We start from the raw sequence: 22,274 nt of genomic DNA, 5'->3' as shown, positions 1-22,274 counted from the left end.
ATTCAGAGGCCAAGAGGCGTATTTATAAGGAAGATCGAGAATGGAGGTTGCAATATTCGACTAGAAAGGTTATCCGATTTTTGATCGTATTGGTTATGTTAGCCAAAAAAAGATTTCATATGATCATTAAGCTTCTTATTTTCAAATTTAATAACAACTTTTACAGATATATGATATGATATGATATTTCATCCAAAAAAAAAATACTATCTGTATATGAATGAAACATACCTCGTTACACGCTTTTTTTTTTTTAAATATGATTTTAGGTAATGAAGGAAAATTAGCATGCATATGCAAATATAAATTTTAAAAATAAAATTTTTAATAACATATTATTGTAAATTTTACTATCTTATATATATGATACTATATTATTAAAAAAGAGCATCACTATCATGAAAAATGCAACAACAAGAAATGAAAGAACAAAATCTTTATCTATATTTTAAACTTCATGTATCCATAATTTTCTTCATTTTTCCTACCTCCATTTTAATTTTAAATTCAAATATGTTAGAAATAAAAATATAATAACAACAACAACAATAAATATTCATATTAAATAACACACGTAATGCATATGTGGATGCAACTAACAAGGGTATTAAGAGGAGGGTATTAAGAGTATGTTTGGCAGAGCTTAAAAGCTCTTTTAAACATCTTATATAAGATGTTTTAGAGCTTTTAAGCTCTGAAATTATGTTTGGTAAATTTTTTTAAAAACATCTTATAAGCTGTCAAAATAAGCTGTTTGACAAATTATAAGCTGTTTTTGAAAAAGTAAGGGGGATATACTTTTTTCAAAAAAAATTTATTTTAATATTTTCTCTCTCTAAAATATCCTTAAATATTTTCATAAATCTCCATCATATCCTCCACCCATTAAATATTAAATATTATTTTAAAAAAATTACAAATAACATAAATTTTGCTAAAGCAAAATATTAAAACAATTTTATTTTTTAATATAGGTTATTCTAAAACTATTTTCGTATATGTATAACTCGAAACATTATTTTCATAAAATTATATCCTTTTTGGTAATTTAGACAATAAAAATATCTTATAATACCAAACATATTAACATCATTGAGGGTTTTGGCAGAGCTTAAAAGCTCTTTCAAACAGCTTATAAGCTGTTTTGTTTGGTAAATTTTTTTGTAACACCCGAAAAATCTATAAATCCAGTCACGGGTATTAATAGGATTTTAAATAAAATTAAAATGATTTATTTTATTTATTCATGATTTAAAGGCTATTTCTAAATAAATGCCTTTATGTGATGTTTTAATGATTTAAAAGATTGTGTTTAAAAAGGTTCCTCATGCTATTTATTCTGCGTGAGATTTTATATTTCGAAGTTGAAATTTTAAGTCTTAAAATTTATGTTTTAAATATTGTGTTAAATAATTTGTTATGTATTTGTGCAGCTTTTTATTTTTAAACATGGACTTGACTTTTAATTTTAAAAGTTTAGAGAAAGTTGGGAGTATTTATAGTTGTTGGGCTTAATTTCGGCCCAAGAGTTTTACACTGAAACATAAACGTCAAACCTTTTATTTCTTTTCCTCTCTTCTCACGTCACGCAGCCGCCTCCACGTCCCTCTCCTATTCCCAATCTCCAAACCCGTCTAGGTCGTCTCCCTCTACGCAGCTACTGTATTTTGATCATAACTTCTTCATCCGGTGTCCAAACTCCAATCCGTTTGATTGGTTTTCTTCCTTACATCCGTAGATTTGATTTATTTTCACTATGAATTGCTATTTTTGGTGGATGTTTCAGCCTAGATCGAAGCCTTCTTGTAAGATGTTTCTGCACAGATTTTTGATTCTCTTTCTTCCTTGATTTTGTCTTTGGTTTTTGGTGTTTTCTCACCATGTAAAGGTGTTATTTTGAGATTGGAAACAACTGAACAATTTTTTGGATTTCGTCTTCCTTCGGGTTCCTTTTAGCATGTCTCGATTCCGTTAGAGTGAGGCTAGATCTCTACAAGTCAAAATTGATTTCCACTCTTCGAAGAGCAAAGGCAAGTGAAAAGTTTTAACTATTTTAAAACTCATTCAAGAGTATAAATATTTTGATATGAAAATGTATTTTGATGTGCATGTTTTAATGGTTTTATGATTTTGAAGAAGCATGAAATTTTTATGAATGTGTTGTAATCGTGAAACGTGGATCGTTCTTGACAAGTCTTGAATCATGATTATTTGAGAAGTTTAATCTTTGAAGGTTTGATGTGTTCTTGAAGGTTTGATGAAAGTTTATTCAAGTTTTGTAACATGAAAAGTATGAGTTTTTAGATTTTGAAAGATTTGAGTTAGTAATGAGGTATTTTTGGATTGAGTTGTTTGAAGCAAAGTTGTTCAAGTTTATTGAATTTTGAATGATTTGAAGGCAAGAAATCAGATTTTTGGAAAAAAGTTTGAAGGAAGGTTTTTGATTCAAAATCTTTGAAATTTTTTAGTGTTTTGATATGAGTTATTTTAAATGTTTTCATGATGTTGGATGGTATGTTGATAGAATAAGTACCAAAACAACTTGGGATGTGAAAAAGTGCAAAAAAGAGAAAGTTTTCGGAAGAGGAATCGCGACGGCGCGCCCGCTCTGCAGCCGCAACGTGCCCGCGCATGGGTCACGCAGGCCTGCGAGCAGGAGCTGCACATATCTGCGCACGGGCTGTGCGCCCACGCTGCAGAGGCAGCGCGCCCGTGCCTCAAGCTCGACTTTCCCACCCCTATTTACATGTTTTAGGGTCCTAAATTCATGGTTACGATCTTTTAAGACTTCTACTATAATTTATTTAAGAGTTCCTATGCAAAAAGTTTCAAAGTTTACGTCAAGAACGGAAAGAACGATTTACGTGGACCGATTACGTTATGTGATGCATGTACATGTCTAAGTTTTATTCATCAAACCTATGTTCAATATGAAAGTATGATTTCATTATCTACGATATGCATGAAGTTATCGAGTAAAGATTTATGTTAATGAAATTTAAGTTAAGACGAAAATTACGATGTTTCAATGATGCTTTGTAATGAATGAAATGATATGATAAAATGATAAGTTATGATGAAATGAAAGATGATGAAGCATGATTGAATAATGTTATGATGGAGCATGATGATATGATACGATACATGAAAAATATTTTTGATGATTTATGCGTCTTGTGGTGATTACACGGGGTATGCACTTCAGGATGAACTCCTGAGCGGCTATCCAAACATGGCTCAAGGGATTGTCACACGGGGTATGCACTTTGGTATGAGCTCCGGAGCGGCTATTCAAAGAATAAAAGTTTACGGGCGTAATGTCATATGCTTGTTGTACAATAAGAAACTATGAATGACTCATTATGGTGGTTACCACAATACACATACTTCATCACCCCAAAATGATAAGCTTTATGTTATGTTCATTTTAAGATGTCATTTCAAGTCTCGTGATTTTCATATGATTTTAATTGCATATATTTATTCAAGGAACGGAGTAGTAATGTTATGTAATAATGCATGAAGATTATTTTCAAGTTCTTTATGTTAAGTATGAAGATGTCTATGTTTAAGTTCTTTGCATTTCATAGAATTTTGAAGATCATGTTCAAGGTTTTAAGTTTAAAGTATCGTGATGTTTAAGTTTAAGTGTTCAAGTTTAAGCTATCATTTTATGTAAGTTCAAGTCATTTTTAAGTATAAGGTATTTTGAAGCTATTACGTTATCGTTATGCATGTTTTTAATCTTGTTGAGTCTTTAGACTCACTATACTTGAATGGTGTAGTTGGATTAGCATTTTTGAATTAAAGGCATTGGTAGATTGGCTGAAGAGTCCAAGAGGCGATGACGTTGCATGGCACGACAGTTCCGAAGCTCTGACGTTTTTAAGCAAGAAGGTTTTCATATGTTTTATGTTACATTATTTTTATGCATGACCTCTAAAAGACAGTTTTGAGTAAATTTTATATTTAAGTATCTTCAATGACAGTCTCGGGCCGTTGAGTTTAATGCTTTTGAGTTTTTAGCCTTTATGTTGTTTGGTTCAGTACGATAGATTTATTCTTGGTACTACGAATGTTTTAAGAAGTATTTTCTTCACTGCATTATTTTATTAAAACTCATAGTTCATCTGCTTTCTTAAGATTTTAAATGTCGGTTCCAGTTTTCTATGTACTTAGTAAGTTTTGGCGTGCCCGTATAAGAACCGGTCACTGTTTGTAGGGTTGCATTCCCATTTCAAATATTTTATGCATGATGGAGTCATTAGATTTTTGAAAGAAAATTCTTAGATTTTAATTCTATTCACAATTTGGTGTGCTCACAAATACGATGCAAACCCTGCACTTTTGTATTTGAAAATTTTTTCCACGTTTTTCTGCATCTTAGTTCATGTTAATGTTTAAAAATACGGGACGTCACATTTTTAAAAACAACTTATAAGCTGTCAAAATAAACTGTTTGACAGCTTATAAGTTGTTTTAAAAAAAGTAAAGGGGGATGTATTTTTTTCAAAAATATCTTATTTTAGCATTCTATCTCTCTAAAATATCCTTAAATATTTTAATAAATTTCCATCACATCCTCCACTCATTAAATATTAAATATTACTTTTTAAAAAAATTCCAAATCACATAAATTTTTCTAAAATAAAATATTATAACAATTTTATTTTTTAATATATGTTTATTCTAAAACTATTGTCATATATGTATAACTCGAAACATTATTTTCATATAATTATACCCATTTTGGTAATTTCGACGATAAAAAGATCTTATAATACCAAACACATCAGCATCTTTAAGTTGTTTAAAATAAGTTTAACTTTAACAAGTTATTTTTAAAATAAGTTCTAACAGCTTATAAGCTCGTAAAATAACTTTTAAGTTCTAAGAGCTTATAAGTAGGACTGGCATACCGAACCCAAAATACCGAGTTTTTGACATACCGTACCGAAATTTTTCGATATACAAACATTTTTTCAGTATACGGAATTTTTTTCGGTATCTATACGGTATCAATATGGATTTTTTCTATATCAAAATTTTAAAATTTCAGTATCGGTACCGGTATGAATTTTTTTCATATCGATATTTTTGATACGGTATACCAAAAATCCACCCCTACTTATAAGCTCTTTTTAATAAGTTTAGCCAAACAATTATTTGTATAGAATAGAATGTGGGTTCCTTAATGGCGTAGAAATTTTTGGTTTTTCTTCAAATAATCCTCTACTATATTTAATATTATATTATATTTTAGATGAGATATCGTTCATAAGATTTTTGAACTTATCAATGCACAATTTTCTTATAATATGTGTTTGTAATAAAAATTTTGAAAATTTAATTAATGTCCTATAATTGCTAATTGAAAATGTATCTTATAAAATCATTTTTTGTAAAAGAATATATTATATATATCTATTTGGGTATGTGTGAGCATTATATCGATTAAATTGAATTAAACGACTGAACATAATGAATTTGAAAATTCGTTTGGTTAATTCAAAAATTCGGTTCAGTGTTATAAAATTTCGGTTAAATCGGTTAATTTGATTTGGTTTTCAATTATTAATTTTATAAAATTTTGAATTTTTTTAAAAAAATTTGAATAACCGACCGAATTAACGATTTTAATTTGATATGGTTAAATATGATTTAACATAAAATCGGTTCGGTTAACGTCAAAACAATTCCGTTTTGGTCTATTTATTGAATGTTCATAAAATATATAAAAATTGGTCTAAAATAAAATAGTAAATTTACTTGTTTTAATAATATATAGTTCATAAAATACATCTTGTCTGGGAAAAAAAGGTATTTCTAATTTTTAGTTTTTATTATATAATTTGAAAAAATAAAAAAATTGTGTGTTAAATTCGTTAACTCTACCTACTCTCATTTTCCGTCCATGGTTAGAAGAATTGAGAATAATTTATAATAATACTAAATAATAAACATGTGTCACGATTTTCTCATGAAATGTATATTTTCAGGAGTAGCATAGCAAAAGTCCGTTTTAAAGAATTAGAAAGCCTAGTAACGTTTTTTGGGTCGGGCTGTAAAAACACTACCCCATTTTTAAGTTACATGACCCGAAAAAACCCAAACATGAGCTACCCGACCTGACCCACCCCGAGGTTAAGTTGCTCACCACTTATTATAGTAATTAAACAGTTGGTTTGAAAAAAATATAACGTGTTTTGGTAAATTTAAGTTTGTATAGAGTTCTTGTATTATATATACTAAAACATATTTAACAAATTAATGATTAGATGCGAATGTATAACCAAATATATATTTTATTCCTGAAAACATTTTTACAGAACTTATTTTTCAAAAAAAAAAATTCTTATCTCTATCTTTTAAAACTTTTTTTCATGATGAACAAGAACCAAAGAAGAAGATAATGATAAATACCCACTCTTGCTATGTAAAAATAATTATTTTTGTAATTTCTTGATTGATAAATCCAGAGTAGGAAAGTTAATTTTAAGAATTGATTCATAATCGAGACTTTAACGACGTTTTAATTTTTTACAGATATGGCAAGGAATTTGATTTGCAACTTACATGTGTACAATTAGCAATGCATACTCCAAACTCCAAATTTAACAATAATTATTTCGATGATTACAAATCTTCTTTTTTTTTTGGCTGGCATCTTCAATTCATTGTATTTGTAAATTGTATACATATTCAATTGTTCTTTTTTTTTGGGAAAAAAAAAAGTTGAACAAAAGTTCATCTTATAACTAGAAATTAATAGATCATAACATCTCTAATATTTCACTCTCAAAATCTTCAGGCTTCAACCAGTTACCAAATCGAAGGAAAATAAAAAGATAGTAGATTCAGACGTACGTTACCAACAACAATTATAGAAAAGTGCAAAACAAGAAAAATATTTATATGAATTGATCGATGAATATAAAGAAAAAAAAAATACATGTATCTTATTAATTGGGTAATTCTAGCTTGAACCTAGATTATCGAGTATTTGATGAAACCCTGGCAAACTACGGATATTGATACATCCAATCAATAAGGAGGAAGAACATGATCGAACCAACGGACCCCATCAGACTCCGGCGGGCCTCTGATCCTCCGCCGTGGCTCTTCCGCCTTCGGAGGCGGCGAGCAATTCACTTCTCCCCATCCATTCTTCGCATTGTGCCTTGTCACAGCCCAAGGACCGGTTATTTTCATGCCAAAAAACTCGCCGACAAGCAAGTCGAAGGGGCTCATAATCGTCATCGTCGTCATCTTCGTCGGAATCGTATATTTCTTGAGCAATCAGATATTTGATTAAGAGGCCAAGAGGCGTATTTATAAGGAAGATCGAGAATGGAGGTTGCAATATTCGACTAGGAACCCCCAAAGGTTATCCGATTTTTGATCGTATTGGTTACGTTAGCCAAAAAAAGATTTCATATGATCATTAAGCTTCTTATTTTCAAATTTAATAACAACTTTTACAGATATATGATATGATATATGATATTTCATCCAAAAAAAAATACTATCTGTATATGAATGAAACATACCTCGTTACACGCTTTTTTTTTTTTAAATATGATTTTAGGTAATGAAGGAAAATTAGCATGCATATGCAAATATAAATTTTAAAAATAAAATTTTTAATAACATATTATTGTAAATCTTATAAATTCGATATTATTATTATTATATATCTATACTATTATATAAAACTTGGGCACCCTTTAATAACTACTTTTGGTGTGTCAAAATGACACCAATTTTCTTCTCCATTTTACCCTATTCATTGAGAGTTCTCTGCAAAACTTCCTTTTTTTTTTTTTAAGGCAAAGGGCAAAATAAAATTTTGACAACTTTCATAATTCTAATTTGATCTCACGTCTCTCTCACATATCTCCCAAAGAACGTTCTTTTCCCCCAAACTAGAAATAAAAAATAAATTTTATTAAAAAAAATACTATAAAAGCACGCAACGCGTGCTTCGGATCACTAGTATATATATTATTAAAAGAGAGCATCACTTAGTAATCGAATTAAAATTAATTCGGTGAAGCCAAAGACAAAATATCTAAAATATCATGAAAAATGCAACAACAAAAAATGAAAGAACAAAATTTCTATCTATATTTTAAACTTCATGTATGGTGTATCCATGATTTTCTCCATTTTTCGTGCCTCTATTTTACTTTTAAATTCAAATATGTTAAAAATAAAAATATAATAACAGCAACAAACAATAAATATTCATATTAAACAACACACGCAATACGTATGTGGATGCAACTAATAAGGGTATTAAATTACTGGTATAGAATAGAATTTGGGTTCCTTGGCGTAGAAATTTTTGGTTTTTCTCCAAATCCTCTACTATCTTTAATATTATATTAGAGAAACACTCTTGTGAGACGGTCTCATTCGTAAGACAATCTCATTCGTGAGACGGGTCAATCCTACCCATATTTATAATAATAAGTAATACTTTTGGAATAAATAGTAATATTTTTTAATAGATAACTCATATAAAAGACTCGTCTCAAGAAAATGACTATTAATATCATCTCATAGGAGTTTTTGTCATTATATTATACTAGTATTTCATCCGTACGATGCACGGAGCTTATTCCGTATATAATTTTATTAAACATTAAATAATACTATAATTTTGGCAATTCAATTAAAATGTATACACAAGCTAACTTAACAGTGACTACTACATCTAACGTGGGAAAAAAACAATTACGAATTATGAAAATTTTTTTTGAATACGACATTTGTCGTTGAATTTTCCTGGTTACCATCTGCATCACATATTAAAAGTTTGAGGCCCTTAGGACTTGTAACTCTGGATAAAGCAACGTACAGTTGGCCATGACTGAAAACAGGTTTCTTCAAAAAACGTCCTACATGAGATAATGATTGTTCTTGACTTTTTTTAATTGTCATTGCATAAGAAACAATCAACGAAAATTGTCTTCATTGGAACTTGAAATGAATTCTTAGATCAGAAGGAGTTAATGACATTCTTGGGATAAGAACTATATGACCAGTATTACTTCCAGTAAAAATATGTTCTTCCAAAACATGGTTCCCAAGCCTCGTTATAATCAATCTAGTTTCATTGCATAATCTAAGAGAATGGTCTATGTTTTGTAACAATATAACCGGAGTTCCAACCTTCAAGTTTAGCTCGTGATTCGGAACTCTAGAACATTTAATTCCATTTAAGAATTCGGGCATATGGACATCATGCAATAGATCAACATTTGTATCCGAATGGCACGCAGAATCAGAGCTTAAATACAATCTTCCCTCTGAATTGTTTAGCGATGTCATGTATTCATTTATGGATTGAACAACATCGAGAGTCGGTGCTAATATAGCTCTTTGCTGGAAGTATGTTGTATCACTTATCGTAGTACCAAACAACGGATATGTACTCTCCACTATTGTTTCAATAGGATCATTGCAGACTTTCAGCAACATTTTATCCGGAATATCAATGTTCACATAACCATCATTTGTGTAACGACCCACTGTATCAAGACGGGTCTTTTCAGCGTGCTTATGTCCTCAATCACACGCACCCTGAGAAACTTCCCAGGGGGTCACCCATCCTATAATTTTCCCAAGTCAAGCACGCTTAACTTTGGAGTTCTTATGTGATGAGCTCCCGAAAAGAAGATGCACCTTTTTTATATGAGTAGCACATTTGAAATCTTTTAAACTCTCCTCAACTATGAGGTCCCATACCTACACAGACTCAGAATCCTTCTCATTCCGGCAGGATCGGTTCATTCATGTCTCCCTCCGCCTAGAAGCCTACCAGGAGCCGCTCATTGTCCGTGCAACCTCTTGGCACCGGCGATCACTCCTCGCCTCCTCCTCAGCCCCGGGCGTCACATGCCCACCAGCTTCCGCTTGGTTCGTTCCCGAACCATACCGTACTAAGAGAGGTCGTCTCTGATACCATTTGTAACGACCCACTGTATCAAGACGGGTCTTTTCAGCGTGCTTATGTCCTCACTCACACGCACCCTGAGAAACTTCCCAGGGGGTCACCCATCCTATAATTTTCCCAAGTCAAGCACGCTTAACTTTGGAGTTCTTATGTGATGAGCTCCTGAAAAGAAGATGCACCTTCTTTATATGAGTAGTACATTTGAAATCTTTTAAACTCTCCTCAACTATGCAGTCCCATACCTACACAGACTCAGAATCCCTCTCATTTCGGCAGGATCGGTTCATTCATGTAACGCCCAGGAAATCCACTGGCTGACCAGACCACATGCATGATATTAAATGTGATGTTTTAAATTATTTGAGTTATTTTTTTAGTTAATTTTATGTGATAGAAATAAATTATTTTATTTATAATGTATGATGAATTTTAGGATTTTTAAAGTTATAGAGGACGGCGATTGGAGGCTTTCAGGTGAAGAGATATCCGGACACGATTTAAAGAAAAAGGTAGTATTTTAGTAATTTTAGGATTTAATTAGCATAGTTTATTTTTAAATTTATTTAGTAATAGACCGGGCACTAATTAAATTAAAAGGTAAGTCATAGGAGGATTTTATAATTTTTGGTCTGAATAGTGTATTTTATCCATTTAATAAATATTGAGATTTTATTGGAATTGATAAGCTTTTATATATATTTATATATTATATACGTATATTATATATATATGGTTGGTGCGTGTATTTATATACATGATAGGTAATTAAATTAACTTAATTAGTAACTAGTAGATTTAAGTAATAATTTAGTAACTTAATTAATTAGAAAATATAAAAGAAAAAGAAAAGAAAACGTGTAGTCAGTAGAATAGAATGAGAAACGCAGTCAGAAGAATAGAAAACGGGAGAAAAACGCGAGGGCTAGGGTTTTTGGAGGTGGAGAAATCTGGTTTTTATCGTGTTCCGGTCTATCTCCGATCCCAAAAACGTGTTCCAAATCAACTGTTCTACATATAGAGGCAAGTCTTAATCCGTTATTTTGACTCATCGATATTGTCATATATTTTTCAAAGTGTATTTGATGTATTTTTGATGAAAAGTATAAGTATTCTTGATAAATGTTCATGTACATGAAAGATTAAAGGATTGGGTAGGTGTTTTTAATTTTAAAAAAATTAATATATATATTTCGTATTGATGAACAATAAAATACGTTACTGTTCACGTATACATACTGTATACGTGAACAGTACACGTATTTGGGGTGTTTTGTGTGTGTATTGTTTCTGTGTGTGCGTGAGTGTGTGTGTGTGTCGTGTGAGTGTGTGTGTGTGTGTGTGTGTGAGAGGTCACGTGTAGGGTTGTGTGTGTTGATGGATCTGTGTGAATTATTGTGAGGTGTGTGTTGTGGTTTTGGAATTAATATATATATATATATATATATATATGTGTATATATATGGATCTATGTTTTAGTGTGCGTGAGTGTATATTTATTATATTTGTATGTACAGTATGCATAATACATTTATATATATATTTGGGTCGTGTGGTTATATTAATTTGTAAAATAGTATGTGTGGGTGTGTTTTTGTGTGTGTGTTGTGTACTGAATTTTTTTGAAGAAAGATGAGAAGTGAAGAAAATATTTTATGGCTTGTGATAAAGTTACTATTGAGGTTGAGGTTGACGGAGTGTGGATGTAGGCTCCTTGGTCATGATGCCCCTCCCAAGAGGGAGACGGAGTGTGGATGTAGGCCATTGAGTCATGATGCCCCTCCACTTGAGGTTGACGGAGTGTGGATGTAGGCTCTTTGAGTCATGATGCTCCTCCACCCTGGATATCCTTGTATAATGTTTGATCAGGCGACTAATGAAAGTTGAGGAAAGTTTCTGAGCCACAGGTCGAAAGAAAATAATTATTTTTATGAGGTTGAGTTGAGGTGTATTCATTCGTAATGTGTTTGTTATGTATCGAGTTATATTTCTTTGCGATGTTTTGTCTTATGTTGAGGTAAAGTTCAGGTTGAGGCGTCTCTTTTGCGACGAGTTTGAAAGTTTAAAGGTAAATGTTGAGGATTGTGTGCTTGCGTGTGCATGCTTGATGTTTTAAGGGCTTCAAAGTATTAAAGTTGATGTTTAAAGTATAGTTTAAAGTTTATAGAGTTATGTATTTTTACTACATCCGGATATTTCTTGCTGAGCCATTAGGCTCACTAGATTTATCGATGCAGGTAATGATGAGTAGGTGGTGCTGTCTGGCGGGTGCGGTGGTCGTGTGGCGGCGCAAATCATGACCATGCAACTTCCGCAACATGATGTTTTTAAGAAAACAGTTTATGCATTTAATTGGTTGAGGTTTTGAAAAAGTAGAAGTATTTATTTTCTTTTTATTATGAGTCAGTTTATTTTTCCTGGCTGCCAGAATATTTCTAAGTATGCTTTCTAAGTATGCTTGAAAAGATTTATTTAGTTTATGCAGTATTTAAATATTTTGGTTGAGTAAAGATACTGGACTTCTGCCAGTTATTTTTAAATTGTGTTTTTTATTTATTCATGATATTTCATACCCCTTTTATTATTATTACAATATATTATTTTAAAAATTAAAATAGTCAGCAATTTTATTTATTTATTATTTTAAGTTAAGAAACTAGAGAACGTTACAACTTGGTATCAGAGCATGGTCCAGGGGATTTGCGCCACTCACGCCATGCTATACTTGTTCAGATTCACCGCAAGTTTGTAAGTTTTCAAGCTATTTTAATTGTTTTGAGGTTTTGATGATTTGTTTATTGAGGTAAAGGTATAATATGTTTGTTCAGTAAAGTTATGTGCTTTTGCATTGAGATATCGTGTGCGTTGGTCATGGTGGTCTGTTGGATTGTTTGAAAAAAGATGTCAGAAATAGGACTCTCTCGCAAGAATAATGAAGGGGTTAACCGCAATACAGGGGAGCAGTTTCTAGAGGGCATGGCCCAGCTATTTCAGCAGTTGTCAGTGTTTCCCGAGGAGTCAGAGGTAGGCTACAGAGTGTCTGCCCCATCAGGGGAAGAGCTTCTTACTAATCGGGTGTTCTGAGGGATTATTCTAGAGTTGCAGGGTAATGCACTGACGGCTGATCTGATAGTGCTACCGATGCCAGACTTTGATATTATTTTGGGGATTGACTGGTTGAGCAGATATGGAGTAGTGATCGATTTCAGGAGAAGACTGGTGACAATTAGACTACCTCAGGGAGGCCAGTTGACGTTTCAGGTAGTGCAGGGAGACACACAGATTCGATCAGTGGCTTCTCTGAGAGCACATAATTTATCAGATGTTGCAGTGGTTAGTAAGTTTTCAGAAGTGTTTCCTGATGATATTTTTGGACTACCACCAGACAGGGAGATCGAATTTTCCATTGATCTTGTACCAGGTGCAGTACCAGTATGTAAGGCTCCCTACAGATTAGCTCCTACAGAGATGAAGGAATTGAAAGATACGATTCAAGAGTTACTGGAAAAGGGATTCATACGCCAACTAGGGCGCACCAGTGCTGTTCGTGAAGAAAATTGATGGAAGTATGCGGTTGTATGTATATTGATTACAGGCAGTTGAACAAGCTGACAGTGAAGAATAAATACCCGTTGCCGAGAATTGGGGACTTGTTCGACTAGCTCGATGGGGCAGCAGTGTTTTCGAAGATAGATCTTCGTTCAGGGTACCACCAGTTGAGGATTAGAGAGGCATACATCCATAAGACAATTTTTAGAAATCGCTATGGTCACTACGAGTTCCTGGTTATGCCTTTCGTACTGACGAATTCTCATTCAGTGTTCATGGACATGATGAACCGAGTATTCCAGCCATACTTGGATCAGTTCGTGATTGTATTCATTGATGACATCTTTATCTATTCCAAGAGTCGAGAGGAGCATGCCATACATCTGAGGACAGTGTTACAGATTTTGAGAGATAGGCAGCTGTTCACAAAATTCAGTAAATGTGACTTTTGGCTAGAGAAGGTGGCATTCTTGGGGCTTATTATCTCCCAAGAAGGAGTCGAGGTGGACCCAGCTAAGGTGGAAACAGTGAGGACTTGGTCAGTGCCTAAGCAGTTAGTGAGATACGCAGTTTCTTGGGATTGGCAGGTTACTACAGGCGATTCATTAAGGTATTCTCGAAGATGGCTCTACCTTTGACATCTTTAACGAGGAAATGAGTCAAGTACTTGTGGAGTTCAGATTGCCAAAAGGGATTTGAGGGGTTAAAAAAGCTTTGATCGAGGCTCCATTGTTAGCGATGTCATCTGGGCAGGGAGGTTATGTGTTGTACACCGATGCTTCTACGTCAGGTTTGGGAGCAGTGTTGATGCAAGATGGGAAAGTAATTGCCTATGCTTATAGGCAGTTAAAGACCCATGAGATGAACTATCCCACTCACGACTTGGAGTTAGCAATAGTAGTATTTGCACTGAAGATCTGAAGGCACTATCTATATGGTGAGAGATGTGAAATCTTCACAGATTATAAGAGCCTCAAGTACTTCTTCACGCAGGAGAAGCTGAACATGAGGCAACGTCGATGGTTGGAGTTAGTGAAAGACTACGACTGTATGATTAATTACTATCCGGGGAAGGCCAATGTGGTGGTTGATGCACTGAGCAGGAAGTCAGCAGGATTGGCACACTTGACAGTTCAAAAACCGCTGTTGTTGGAGATGCAGAGATTCGACTTGGAGTTTGTGACTCGAGAGATATTAGTTAAGTTAGCAGCCTTGACTTTGCAGTCCAATTTGAGGGACATAATTCGTGAGGGACAACAGTCTGATGCACAGTTACTCACGTGGAGTCAGAGAGACGTGGAAAGGGACAGTGGTTTGTATACAGTTGAGGATGGTATTGTATGATATCGAGGCATACTTTGGGTTCCAGCTGATGAGACACTCAGACAGGAGGTTATGACCGAAGCCCACCGATCTTCGTATTATATCCTCCAAGGTAGTATAAAGATGTACAAGGATTTACAGCGTTTGTACTGGTGGCCAGCTATGAAGCGAGATATCTTCATATTTGTAAGCGAGTGTCTCACATGCCAATAGGCGAAGGCAGAGCACCAGAGGCCAGCTGGGATGTTGAAAGTGCTTCCTATCTTGGAGTGGAAATGAGGTTGTGGGTTTGCCGAGACTTTGCAGGAGTTTAACTCGATTTGAGTAATTGTGGATCATCTTACCAAATCGGCTCACTTCTTGCCAGTTAAGACGACCTACAACATGAGTAAGTACGCTTAACTGCACTTGAAAGAGATTGTCAGGTTGCATGGTTTTCCAATGTCGATTGTCTCTGACAGAGATCCGCGATTCATGTCTGGTTTCTGGAGGAGTTTGCATCATGCGTTGGGGACTAGGCTGAACTTCAGCACAGCTTTTCACCCACAAAAATATGGACAGTCGGAGAGAGTGATTCAGACATTGGAAGACTTGCTGAGGGCGTGTGTACTGGACTTTCGAGGGAGTTGGGATGTGAATTTACCACTGATAGAGTTTACATATAATAACAACTATCAGGCTTCCATTCAGATGGCTCCCTACGAAGAATTGTATGGGAGGAAGTGCAGGACTCCGATTCACTGGGATGATGTTGATGAGAGGGTTGAGATGAGACCAAAAATCGTGAGCCAGACTGCTGAGATGGTTGTGCAGATTCGTCAACGCATGAGTACCGCTCAGAGTCGCCAGAAGAGCTACGCTGACGTAGGCGTGATCTAGAGTTTGCAGTGGGAGATCACATGTTCTTGAAGGTGTCTCCAATGAAAGAGTGCTGAAGTTCGAGAAGAAAGGGAAGTTGAGCCATCGTTACATTGAACCGTTTGAGATTTTCGAGCGAGTGGGGATTTCAGCCTACAGATTGGCATTACCGCCCCATCTTTCTGCGGTGCATAATGTCTTTCATGTCTCGATGCTTAGGAAGTACATGGCTAATTCGACGCATGTACTAAAGCTCGAACCCTTACAGATAGCAGAAGACTTGTCCTTCGAGGAGAGCCGGTACGTATCCTCGAGAGGCAAGAGAGGAAGTTGAGGAACCGAGTGATTCCCATGGTTAAAGTTCAGTGGCTGAATCATCCAGTGGAGGAAGCTACATGGGATAGGGAATCTGATATGCTAGCCAGTTATCCATATTTATTTGTTAAGCCAAATTTCGGGGACAAAATTATTTTAAGGGGGTAGAATTGTAACGCCCAGGAAATCCACTGGCTGACCAAACCACATGCATGATATTAAATGTGATGTTTTAAATTATTTGAGTTATTTTTTTAGTTAATTTTATGCGATAGAAGTAAATTATTTTATTTCTAATGTCTAATGAATTTTAGGATTTTTAAAGTTATAGAGGACGACGATTGGAGGCTTTCAGGTGAAGAGATATCCGGACACGATTTAAAGAAAAAGGTAGTATTTTAGTAATTTTAGGATTTAATTAGCATAGTTTATTTTTAAATTTATTTAGTAATAGACCGGGCACTAATTAAATTAAAAGGTAAGTCATAGGAGGATTTTATAATTTTTGGTCTGAATAGTGTATTTTACCCATTTAATAAATATTGAGATTTTATTGGAATTGATAAGCTTTTATATATATTTATATATTATATACGTATATTATATATATATGGTTGGTGCGTGTATTTATATACATGATAGGTAATTAAATTAACTTAATTAGTAACTAGTAGATTTAAGTAATAATTTAGTAACTTAATTAATTAGAAAATATAAAAGAAAAAGAAAAGAAAACGTGTAGTCAGTAGAATAGAATGAGAAACGCAGTCAGAAGAATAGAAAACGGGAGAAAAACGCGAGGGCTAGGGTTTTTGGAGGTGGAGAAATCTGGTTTTTATCGTGTTCCGGTCTATCTCCGATCCCAAAAACGTGTTCCAAATCAACTGTTCTACATATAGAGGCAAGTCTTAATCCGTTATTTTGACTCATCGATATTGTCATATATTTTTCAAAGTGTATTTGATTTATTTTTGATGAAAAGTATAAGTATTCTTGATAAATGTTCATGTACATGAAAGATTAAAGGATTGGGTAAGTGTTTTTAATTTTAAAAAAATTAATATATATATTTCGTATTGATGAACAGTAAAATACGTTACTGTTCACGTATACGTACTGTATACGTGAACAGTACACGTATTTGGGGTGTTGTGTGTGTGTATTGTTTGTGTGTGTGCGTGAGTGTGTGTGTGTGTCGTGTGAGTGTGTGTGTGTGTGTGAGAGGTCACGTGTAGGGTTGTGTGTGTTGATGGATCTGTGTGTGAATTATTGTGAGGTGTGTGTTGTGGTTTTGGAATTAACATATATATATATATATATATATATATATATATATATATATATGGATCTATGTTTTAGTGTGCGTGAGTGTATATTTATTATATTTGTATGTACAGTATGCATAATACATTTATATATATATTTGGGTCGTGTGGTTATATTAATTTGTAAAATAGTATGTGTGGGTGTGTTTTTGTGTGTGTGTTGTGTACTGAATTTTTTTGAAGAAAGATGAGAAGTGAAGAAAATATTTTATGGCTTGTGGCAAAGTTACTATTGAGGTTGAGGTTGACGGAGTGTGGATGTAGGCTCCTTGGTCATGATGCCCCTCCCAAGAGGAAGACGGAGTGTGGATGTAGGCCATTGAGTCATGATGCCCCTCCACTTGAGGTTGACGGAGTGTGGATATAGGCTCTTTGAGTCATGATGCCCCTCCACCCTGGATATCCTTGTATAATGCTTGATCAGGCGACTATAATGAAAGTTGAGGAAAGTTTCTGAGCCACAGGTCGAAAGAAAATAATTATTTTTATGAGGTTGAGTTGAGGTGTATTCATTCGTAATGTGTTTGTTATGTATCGAGTTATATTTCTTTGCGATGTTTTGTCTTATGTTGAGGTAAAGTTCAGGTTGAGGCGTCTCTTTTGCGACGAGTTTGAAAGTTTAAAGGTAAATGTTGAGGATTGTGTGCTTGCGTGTGCATGCTTAATGTTTTAAGGCTTCAAAGTATTAAAGTTGATGTTTAAAGTATAGTTTAAAGTTTATAGAGTTATGTATTTTTACTACATCCGATATTTCTTGCTGAGCCATTAGGCTCACTAAACTTTATCGATGCAGGTAATGATGAGTAGGTGGTGCTGTCTGGCGGGTGCGGTGTGTGGCGGCGCAAATCATGACCATGCAACTTCCGCAACATGATGTTTTTAAGAAAACAGTTTATGCATTTAATTGGTTGAGGTTTTGAAAAAGTAGAAGTATTTTATTTTCTTTTTATTATGAGTCAGTTTATTTTTCCTGGCTGCCAGAATATTTCTAAGTATGCTTTCTAAGTATGCTTGAAAAGATTTATTTAGTTTATGCAGTATTTAAATATTTTGGTTGAGTAAAAATACTGGACTTCTGCCAGTTATTTTTAAATTGTGTTTTTTATTTATTCATGATATTTCATACCCCTTTTATTATTATTACAATATATTATTTTAAAAATTAAAATAGTCAGCAATTTTATTTATTTATTATTTTAAGTTAAGAAACTAGAGGACGTTACAACTTGGTATCAGAGCATGGTCCAGGGGATTTGCGCCACTCACGCCACGCTATACTCGTTCAGATTCACCGCAAGTTTGTAAGTTTTCAAGCTATTTTAATTGTTTTGAGGTTTTGATGATTTGTTTATTGAGGTAAAGGTATAATATGTTTGTTCAGTAAAGTTATGTGCTTTTGCATTGAGATATCATGTGCGTTGGTCATGGTGGTCTGTTGGATTGTTTGAAAAAGATGTCAGAAATAGGACTCTCTCGCAAGAATAATGAAGGGGTTAACCGCAATACAGGGGAGCAGTTTCTAGAGGGCATGGCCCAGCTATTTCAGCAGTTGTCAGTGTTTCCCGAGGAGTCAGAGGTAGGCTACAGAGTGTCTGCCCCATCAGGGGAAGAGCTTCTTACTAATCGGGTGTTCTGAGGGATTATTCTAGAGTTGCAGGGTAATGCACTGACGGCTGAACTGATAGTGCTACCGATGCCAGACTTTGATATTATTTTGGGGATTGACTGGTTGAGCAGATATGGAGTAGTGATCGATTTCAGGAGAAGACTGGTGACAATTAGACTACCTCAGGGAGGCCAGTTGACGTTTCAGGTAGTGTAGGGAGACACACAGATTCGATCAGTGGCTTCTCTGAGAGCACATAATTTATCAGATGTTGCAGTGGTTAGTGAGTTTTCAGAAGTGTTTCCTGATGATATTTCTAGACTACCACCAGACAGGGAGATCGAATTTTCCATTGATCTTGTACCAGGTGCAGTACCAGTATGTAAGGCTCCCTACAGATTAGCTCCTACAGAGATGAAGGAATTGAAAGATACGATTCAAGAGTTACTGGAAAAGGGATTCATACGCCAACTAGGGCGCACCAGTGCTGTTCGTGAAGAAAATTGATGGAAGTATGCGGTTGTATGTATATTGATTACAGGCAGTTGAACAAGCTGACAGTGAAGAATAAATACCCGTTGCCGAGAATTGGGGACTTGTTCGACTAGCTCGATGGGGCAGCAGTGTTTTCGAAGATAGATCTTCGTTCAGGGTACCACCAGTTGAGGATTAGAGAGGCATACATCCATAAGACAATTTTTAGAAATCGCTATGGCCACTACGAGTTCCTGGTTATGCCTTTCGTACTGACGAATTCTCATTCAGTGTTCATGGACATGATGAACCGAGTATTCCAGCCATACTTGGATCAGTTCGTGATTGTATTCATTGATGACATCTTGATCTATTCCAAGAGTCGAGAGGAGCATGCCATACATCTGAGGACAGTGTTACAGATTTTGAGAGATAGGCAGCTGTTCACAAAATTCAGTAAATGTGACTTTTGGCTAGAGAAGGTGGCATTCTTGGGGCTTATTATCTCCCAAGAAGGAGTCTAGGTGGACCCAGCTAAGGTGGAAACAGTGAGGACTTGGTCAGTGCCTAAGCAGTTAGTGAGATACGCAGTTTCTTGGGATTGGCAGGTTACTACAGGCGATTCATTAAGGTATTCTTGAAGATGGCTCTACCTTTGACATCTTTAACGAGGAAATGAGTCAAGTACTTGTGGAGTTCAGATTGCCAAAAGGGATTTGAGGGGTTAAAAAAGCTTTGATCGAGGCTCCATTGTTAGCGATGTCATCTGGGCAGGGAGGTTATGTGTTGTACACCGATGCTTCTACGTCAGGTTTGGGAGCAGTGTTGATGCAAGATGGGAAAGTAATTGCCTATGCTTATAGGCAGTTAAAGACCCATGAGATGAACTATCCCACTCACGACTTGGAGTTAGCAACAGTAGTATTTGCACTGAAGATCTGAAGGCACTATCTATATGGTGAGAGATGTGAAATCTTCACAGATTATAAGAGCCACAAGTACTTCTTCACGCAGGAGAAGCTGAACATGAGGCAACGTCGATGGTTGGAGTTAGTGAAAGACTACGACTGTATGATTAATTACCATCCGGGGAAGGCCAATGTGGTGGTTGATGCACTGAGCAGGAAGTCAGCAGGATTGGCACACTTGACAGTTCAAAAACCGCTGTTGTTGGAGATGCAGAGATTCGACTTGGAGTTTGTGACTCAAGAGATATTAGTTAAGTTAGCAGCCTTGACTTTGCAGTCCAATTTGAGGGACATAATTCGTGAGGGACAACAGTCTGATGCACAGTTACTCACGTGGAGTCAGAGAGACGTGGAGAGGGACAGTGGTTTGTATACAGTTGAGGATGGTATTGTATGATATCGAGGCATACTTTGGGTTCCAGCTGATGAGACACTCAGACAGGAGGTTATGACCGAAGCCCACCGATCTTCGTATTCTATCCTCCAAGGTAGTACAAAGATGTACAAGGATTTACAGCGTTTGTACTGGTGGCCAGCTATGAAGCGAGATATCTTCATATTTGTGAGATGCCAATAGGCGAAGGCAGAGCACCAGAGGCCAGCTGGGATGTTGAAAGTGCTTCCTATCTTGGAGTGGAAATGAGGTTGTGGGTTTGCCGAGACTTTGCAGGAGTTTAACTCGATTTGAGTAATTGTGGATCATCTTACCAAATCGGCTCACTTCTTGCCAGTTAAGACGACCTACAACATGAGTAAGTACGCTTAACTGCACTTGAAAGGGATTGTCAGGTTGCATGGTATTCCAATGTCGATTGTCTCTGACAGAGATCCGTGATTCATGTCTGGTTTCTGGAGGAGTTTGCATCATGCGTTGGGGACTAGGCTGAACTTCAGCACAGCTTTTCACCCACAAAAATATGGACAGCCGGAGAGAGTGATTCAGACATTGGAAGACTTGCTGAGGGCGTGTGTACTGGACTTTCGAGGGAGTTGGGATGTGAATTTACCACTGATAGAGTTTACATATAATAACAACTATCAGGCTTCCATTCAGATGGCTCCCTACGAAGCATTGTATGGGAGGAAGTGCAGGACTCCGATTCACTGGGATGATGTTGATGAGAGGGTTGAGATGAGACCAAAAATCGTGAGCCAGACTGCTGAGATGGTTGTGCAGATTCGTCAACGCATGAGTACCGCTCAGAGCCGCCAGAAGAGCTACGCTGACAGACATAGGCGTGATCTAGAGTTTGCAGTGAGAGATCACATGTTCTTGAAGGTGGCTCCAATGAAAGAGTGCTGAAATTCGAGAAGAAAGGGAAGTTGAGCCATCGTTACATTGGACCGTTTGAGATTCTCGAGCGAGTGGGGATTTCAGCCTACAGATTGGCATTACCGCCCCATCTTTCTGCAGTGCATAATGTCTTTCATGTCTCGATGCTTAGGAAGTACATGGCTAATTCGACGCATGTACTAAAGCTCGAACCCTTACAGATAGCAGAAGACTTGTCCTTCGAGGAGAGCCGGTACGTATCCTCGAGAGGCAAGAGAGGAAGTTGAGGAACCGAGTGATTCCCATGGTTAAAGTTCAGTGGCTGAATCATCCAGTGGAGGAAGCTACATGGGATAGGGAATCTGATATGCTAGCCAGTTATCCATATTTATTTGTTAAGCCAAATTTCGGGGACAAAATTATTTTAAGGGGGGTAGAATTGTAACGCCCAGGAAATCCACTGGCTGACCAAACCACATGCATGATATTAAATGTGATGTTTTAAATTATTTGAGTTATTTTTTTAGTTAATTTTATGTGATAGAAGTAAATTATTTTATTTCTAATGTCTGATGAATTTTAGGATTTTTAAAGTTATAAAGAACGGCGATTGGAGGCTTTCAGG

Source organism: Henckelia pumila, chromosome 4, assembly GCF_033568475.1.
Source record: "Henckelia pumila isolate YLH828 chromosome 4, ASM3356847v2, whole genome shotgun sequence".
NCBI classification, from domain to species: domain Eukaryota; kingdom Viridiplantae; phylum Streptophyta; class Magnoliopsida; order Lamiales; family Gesneriaceae; genus Henckelia; species Henckelia pumila.
Note: the sequence above shows the minus strand (reverse complement) of the source record.